We start from the raw sequence: 7,607 nt of genomic DNA, 5'->3' as shown, positions 1-7,607 counted from the left end.
TACAAGTTTGTGTGTCGCTGCTGAGCTCCATGGTGACAACTGTAAATACTGTTAAGATCCATTACAATTAACTTTGTCAGTGATTGGTGCTGTTTGTCTGCAGAAAGGAGACACCAATAACTATCTGTATTTAGTGTGCGTGTATCGTTCTTGCAACTTCAAAGAAGAACATCTAATTGACAACACAACATCACCACAATTTCCATTTTGTAGCTTTTCATCAGTCGATCATGATCTTAATCAACAGATGGAGTTTGCTCAGTCTGCTGGTTCTCAGCCATGTTGACTTACAGTTACAGTGCTTGAGCTTTTTTTTTTTTTAAAATCAGACCCTGTTTTGGTTCAATTCATGGTCAGCATTTTCTTTGCAATAGCTATTCAGTGTATTTACATTCTGTTTTTTCCTTTCTATTTTGTAGTTTTTATTAGTGACGAAATCCGCCTATACCACACTGGATCACATTCTCACACACAAAGATGCCTGCATGTGATCAAGGGTTACTGTTTTGTGTTTTTATAATTTTGTCTTATTGATATCAGCCTCTCTTTCAGCTGTATTACGTTACTGCTAATGCAATTTCCTGCCGCTTCTGCCCAGAATTCTGGGACTTTTAGCAGTAAAACGCCCTTACAAACAGCTGAGGTGAGAAGTTCTTAAAGTACTCAGGGAAGAAAGGAAATTTGAACATCTACACATTGTCAACTGGCCGAAGTATCTGCTGATGGAGATCATTCGATGACATTGAAAGCCTTGGCAGGCTACTAAATCGACCTTGTGGTTCGCTTTTCTCAACTTCCAAGATCAGATGTGAACTTTGAACCACAAGAACCATCTTCATTTAAATTAAACACCACCCGTCCATATTCAGCCAATATTTTCCATGAATGCATTTTTTCAAAGGGGCGCTCAGTTTTATATGAGGTTCAGTTGAAAAATATTTCTGTAGGCAGTGGCTGATTTTATATAGGCAAGACAGGTGACCACCAGAGGGGCGGCACCAACATCCTCACCCATCTTTTTTTTTTTTTTTTAAATTCACAAAAAATCAAAGAGAAAGGAAAAGTCCTCCAGTCCTGACGATGCAGTTCACCTTAATGTCTTCATTAGTGAGTGATCATTACGGTCAAAACATGCTCGAGCACTGATGGGTATGGTGGAGTGGAGTTTATGTTATCAGAGTAAGAGCATATCAAAAGCAAAAGCCATCTGGGGCGCTGAATGTGCTAGAACTTGGCCCAAACTCAACAACAGCCTCTGTTGTTTCGATATTGATCATTCTTTCTAAAGACTGGCCCACATTAAAAGATTTTTCAAATCTTAACAGATGTTAAGACCTCACACATGAAGACATGTAATGAACCACTGAACAGTTTTGTCCTATAGCATGTGGAGGGCAATGATTTGACCAAAACAGCGCACCACACACTAACAGATTCTATTCATGAACAGCCACAGTCCTCAACTCTCAAACCCGGAAATCTCGCAAATCCGTCACAATCACACATTACTTTAGAATAAACAAAAGGAGCTCAAGTACTTTGCCTGGTACAGGAAAACCAGGGTCCCCTTCTGGAGCCAGACGTGGGAGGGGAGCTGGCCAGCGGTCCACCCTGCTGAGGGGATAGGTATCAGGGCTGGGTGTATTGTGTGCCAGGTGGCAGGCAGGGGCAGGGACCCAGGAGTGCTGACCCCTCATAGACTGGCTCTATAGGGACGTGGAACGACACCTATATGACGGGGAACAAACTGGAGCTGGTGTTGGTAGGGAAGCGGTACCAACTAGATAGCTGGGCTTACCTCTGGTTCTGGAACCAAACTCCTGAAGAGGGGAAGATCTCTTGCCTTTTCCCAGACAGCCATGGTGAGAGGCAATGGTGTGGCGATTCTCACAAGCCTTCAACTGGAGCTGCTGTGCTGGAGTTCTCACCTGGAAACGAGATGGTCCCGTCAGTGTCTGCAGTGAAAAAGCTCCAACAACAGTTCCAGAGATTTTCTCCCTCACAGCAGCTTTTATCATGTGGTGAAACATTTACATTGCACGAAACTCCACTTATTGCCGTGCGAGTCTCACGTTTCAGGATCAGTAAGAGGATGTGAAGCAAATGTTGCGTGTTTGATACCATCAGCACGATCAAAACCTCACATTCTTCAACACATCCACAATCAGACATTCCCACAGATTCCCACACGCTCACTTCGAAACTATTTCTGAATGAAGTCGTTCATGCCGTCGACACATTCTGCACGTCCCCAGACTCCCTGTTTATCAGTGAGGATAGATGTGGAACGTGTGTCTATGTGTTTCTGTGTGTGTTGAGTGCACATCAGACGGGAGCTGCTGGAGCTTTTGTCTGAGTTAATTACTAAAACAGCATCAAACAACAGAACAGAGAAGCTCTCCATGGATAGCGTCAGCTGGCTGGACAGTTTGTCACAGCTTCAAAACCACCACCCACTGCTGTGATAAGGTGTGCGCATTTGTGTGTGTGTGTCTGTGTGTATGCGCAGGTGTGTGCATGTTTGTCAGTTGGATGGAAAAGGAGTCTGTCCGTCTGTCTGCCTGATGTGAGGCTGTGTGTGTTGTTGTGCTGGGTGTCCCACAACAATTTTGACAGCGGGCAGATAAGGAAAATGTCTGTGTGTGTCCAGACATTTAAGCAGCAAACACACCAGTTTGGACACATTTTGGGCAGGTCTGGTTAAAAAAAAAAAAAAAAAAAAACGTCCACGGCAGCGGTGGAAGCAGGCGTGCAAAGATAAGCTCTGAGGCCTTCAGGCTTTGTACAGTGTGATTTTACTTTGCTGAGTTTCAGTCACAAACCGTCCAACTTCCAAATCATGTCAACGAGTCGGATTAACCAAACACTCTTAGACGAGTTCTAAATTGCTCTGCTCAGTATGGGCGCACATTTCATTCACATTATGACACCCAAGAGTAAAAGGAAGAACTACAACCTGCAGAGCTTTAAGGTCCGCTGTCAGAATTAGCAGATTTACACATATTTAGCGGTGTCAGTAGTGGTGTAGTGGGAATAATAAAACTGGAAAAATATTTTATTTGTTATCCACACCTTAAATGTTTGACATAAGGTTAGACGGCAAAAACCGTCATCATACCGTGACTTTTTTCCATCTTCAGATTTTAGCTTAGTATCTCACTTGCTGTCCTTGAGGCAAGTCTGTTCAGTTTTTTGGAGGGAACATTATTCTATTGTTAAACACTGACAGGGCTGAGAGACAAAGGAGTCAAACTGTTGACAGTAAAAACTGTTTTTCAGACTGATACACGAACACATCTTTGACGTCTAATCCAAAAGCAGGACAGACAAAACACAACTGTGACAGCTGAGAATGAATCACTGGTCAACTGCGTGTCACTCTACCACTAAAGAGTGTGGAAAATGGCTGTGATAACATTTTCAGACTGAAACCATGTCACATTGCTGGCAACAAGACCAAGGTTTCTGTTATTAGTTACTGTTTTTTGACTGGGAAAATCTGTCACGGTCTGAAATTGAGCATAGCGTTAGTTCAGGCAGGACAAGACTTTCCAGCTCCTCCTGGGAGACCCCAAGGCGTTCCCAGACCAGACAAGATACATAATCCCTCCAGTGTGTTCTGGGTCTGCCCCAGGGCCTCCTACCAGTGGGACGTGCCCAGAACACCTCTAGTGGGAGGTGCCCAGAAGGATCCTGATCAGATGCCCGAACCACCTCAACTGACCCCTTTTGACGCAAAGGAGCAGCAGCTCTACTCCGAACTCCCTCCAGATATCCAAGCTCCTCACCCTATCTCTAAGGCTGAGCCCAGCCACCCTTCGGAAGAAATTAATTTCAGCCACTTGTATCCACAACCTCATTCTTTCAGTCACTACCCAGAGCTCATGACCATAGGTGAGGGTTGGGACATAGCCTTTAGGCTCAGCTCTTTCCTCATAACAACGGTTCAGCTGCACCAAACCACCTCATGCTCCATTCTACCCTCTCTGTATAGCCTGCCTATCAGTTGTTTTTAAGACCAATAAACACATATTAGAATCTTCCAGAAAGCATGATACGACACAATCTCACCAACAGAAACCCTGAACAAGACAAAGCAATCATATTCACCCGCAGAAGGAAAGCATTTGAGATGGCTGGGAATCGAACCCAGGTCAACTGCTTGGAAGGCAGCTATGCTCACCACTATACCACCATCGCTGCTGAACGCAGAAACATTTGCTCACATCAAGATGAACATTTTGAATTGAAAGGGTGCAGGAGAGAGGAGTGTAGTTTGATCAACAGGTGTAACAATCTATACAATAGGTACAGGCAGAGCATACAGGTAGACCCCATTTTTCTTAAAGAGATTCTCACCTACACAAGTAAAAACCTGCATTAATAATGATAATAATAATAATAGGCCTTTTTCATAATGCCATAATGTTGCCCCCCAAACATCAAGGCACAGTTTAAGGAGATGGTCACCTTATTGAGGAGCTGGAGCTGTTAATCCTGGCTCGTGAAACTAAGCCTAACTTAGTGCCTCTCCAAGGTGTTGCATTAGACGTGAGAAATGTACCTGGACTTCCCTGGTTGGATGTGTGTGGTTGACTCACTGCCAGGCCTACCACCTACAAAACATTCATTAAATTACCAATAAAACTGTTATAACATGCAACGTGTCACCTGCAGTTCTTCATGAGAGGCAATTCTGGCGGAACAATGAAAACTACTATGTAGAAAGTTAAAGTAAGGACAGAATGTAAAAACATTTAATGGCACTTGTTGACAAAATGCTGACCAAACATAGTTTCAAACATTGGGTTTAACTAAAACATTGAAGAAGAGTACACTTGCAAGATAAATGTGACACTTTCTAATGTCACAATGGAGGGACAGCTACGCAGGTTGATTTTAGCGCTGCTCATCGTGGACTATATTGCTGTCATTGTTCATTTTAGTCAAACCATACAGTTTGAAAACGAGGCGCGGCTCCAACTAGAAAACAATGTTTTGATGCATTGGATGTGCTGAATGTGCATATTAAGGCAGTACAGGAGGAGGTGCACATTAATAATCCTCCAGGACTGTAACATGCTCATGTTTAACCCAAACAATGTGTCATGTGACTGCAGTTGCTTCACATCCAGGTCGGAACACCTTCTCACCACAAACCAACCGCACCAGAGTTCATTTGGAACCAGACTGAGACCACCTCTTCAAGAAGGTCTCAGTCCGGTTGTTTTGGTGCACACCTGAGTGTGATTGCTGTGTTCACACCTGCCCAAACGAACTGCACTGAGGGGGCAAATGAACTTGAGTTTGACTGAACCAAACCAAACGGGGCAGGTGTGAAAGCACCCTAACAGTCATCTTAAATGTCTCCTTCAGGGTAGTTGTCTACAATTGGATCAGTTTTGAGTGCCTACTGCTCAAAAGCACCTCTCGTTGTCGGCAGGATTCGAACCTGCGCGGGGAGACCCCAATGGATTTCTAGTCCATCGCCTTAACCACTCGGCCACGACAACACATGACATGACTGTTGACCCACTTCAGCATATTCTCACAATGTCAACAGCTGATGAAAACAAAGCTGTGACTGAGTGCACGTCAAAGCTTTCCAAAGGCTGACGAGAGCAAGTGATCCTAACAGGTGTTTTTACAGACACCTTGCCCTGGTGGATTATCTATTTACAGGATTGATAACTTTCCTGGAAAGCCATAAAACATACTGGAGATGCCGGGGATTGAACCCGGGGCCTCATACATGCAAAGCATGCGCTCTACCACTGAGCTACATCCCCTGTGTACATAACAAACAAGCAATATGTTTACTTTTCTACGTATTTCCAAGGTGCCTGAATGACATAGCTAACCTGGCTAAAATTCTCTCTGCACATTATTCATGTAGCATACATTTTCTATTCTTACATACACAAAATGCTGTAAAAACATTTCGTAAATACCAACTTATCGCTCAGTTGTATCACCTCGTTTCTGTCACCTCAATCAAACCTGTAAGAAGACTTGCAACAAGTTTTCTGTCTTTATAAAGAACAAATGTGTGGTGATGCAAGAGACACAGGATACCTGCTGTTGTTTTCCATCTAAATATGTATAAGTATGAGAGGAAAGCTTTTTCTGTGTGTGAACTGTGTGTGCTGAAACTTTATGCAATGCACAAATACCGTAAATTTGAACTGCAGTACATGGAAGTAATCACAGATCACAGCATGATGCAAAGATCTCACTGCACTGTGAAACTAGAGTTGTGAACGTGCTTGTGTGTGAGCTCTCAGCAAAATCTCTATCGCTGCATGTGGGTGTTTGGAGTGCTTAAGATTAACAGCTATCAGTTTGGGAATACTATTCTTCTCACACTATTGTTGTATATTTCCTACCCTCTTCAGGTAGAATCATATCTTCAGCTCCCTTTATTAAAATCCCTATTTCAATATCTTATTTTCCTATTGGAGTCACGTCTGGGGCCCAGTGAATGACACAATAACTTGATATCTTATTCAATTGAAATGCCATGGAGCAATAACGATTTGCTACAGCAAACAGCTTGCAAATAAAGCTTGTCTCCCTGAGCGGTAATAAAAAGCCTCATGTGGAAGAGGTTATATTAGGACTGCGAGAAATCAAATAGATAGGATCTGGAGTGCTCGATTTCACTCACAGCTCCGAAACCAGAGTTATAGGCTGCCTTGTGGGGCAGGCAAATATTGAAACATTGCACTCAAACTAAGTCAGGGGAGTTGAGCAACATGCTGAGATGTCAGCAGGTCACAGACACATGTGTGAAAGCTGCTTTCTACCTGTCTGAGACCACATGTCTGGACTCACTGACTGAGTTTGGTCATTCCTGAGTAACCAGGTTACTGTGGGCTTTCTGTAGAAACCTCTTTTCTGTAATATCATTGGTTTCCAGTCTGGTATTCATGTTACTAGGTTTCTGACAAGGTTTTGACAGTGCATGTGCATGACAAAGACTTCAGATAGGGAACAGCAGCACATGACAGACTGTATGACTCACATCTCAATATAGACAATGACCGCTGTAACCAGTCCTCTCCATGGAGGCCATTAAGTGGTGTCTTTGTAACATGATTATACTGTAAGGGGCTGTACATCTTAAACCGCCTGGAAAACGCGGGGTCGGACATTGGGTGTGACTCTTGTGCCTACTCTGTGCAAACTTTCAAGGGCGTAGAGGCAGGTTGCATCTGAGGTTGGTAAGCGACCATAACCAGCATCATATCGTACTTACATTAAATCTTAAGTGCAGAGATGATCTTCTTTCGGGTGTATTTCGGGGCTAAAACAAATTTAAAGCTCTGGCAGCTCTGCACTAAAGTGATCAACTACTTATTCATATTCAGACTGATATTTACGGAAGACGGGAAAGATATCTGCCGGATGGGATTGGTTGTTCCTAGTCATGTCGTCATATGATGATAAAAGTTGAACTTGGTTGATCTCAGCGCAGCCATCCTGCACTAAAAAATAGGCGCTCAGGAACGCATGCATGCTGTAATGGTGCCTCTCTGGTGTTTGAGTGCACCTGCTGCACATCTACATTGAAAACAATGAATTTAAGCGCAAAAAAACGCAGTATG

At 43.4% G+C, this 7,607-nt stretch overlaps 3 non-coding genes across 3 annotated transcripts; all 3 read right to left on the bottom strand.

The window, feature by feature from the left end:
- Window positions 1-4,128: 4,128 nt before the first annotated feature.
- On the bottom strand, window positions 4,129-4,200 carry trnag-ucc (transfer RNA glycine (anticodon UCC)). Its single transcript has one exon. It is a non-coding gene; the product is annotated as a tRNA-Gly (tRNA).
- A 1,231-nt stretch (window positions 4,201-5,431) lies between these two features.
- On the bottom strand, window positions 5,432-5,513 carry trnas-aga (transfer RNA serine (anticodon AGA)). The gene has a single exon. It is a non-coding gene; the product is annotated as a tRNA-Ser (tRNA).
- A 204-nt stretch (window positions 5,514-5,717) lies between these two features.
- On the bottom strand, window positions 5,718-5,789 carry trnaa-ugc (transfer RNA alanine (anticodon UGC)). The gene has a single exon. It is a non-coding gene; the product is annotated as a tRNA-Ala (tRNA).
- Window positions 5,790-7,607: the final 1,818 nt, after the last annotated feature.

Source organism: Epinephelus fuscoguttatus, linkage group LG21 (assembly GCF_011397635.1).
Source record: "Epinephelus fuscoguttatus linkage group LG21, E.fuscoguttatus.final_Chr_v1".
Classification (NCBI taxonomy): Eukaryota; Metazoa; Chordata; class Actinopteri; order Perciformes; family Serranidae; genus Epinephelus; species Epinephelus fuscoguttatus.
Note: the sequence above shows the minus strand (reverse complement) of the source record. Positions and strands in the feature narration are given on the sequence as shown.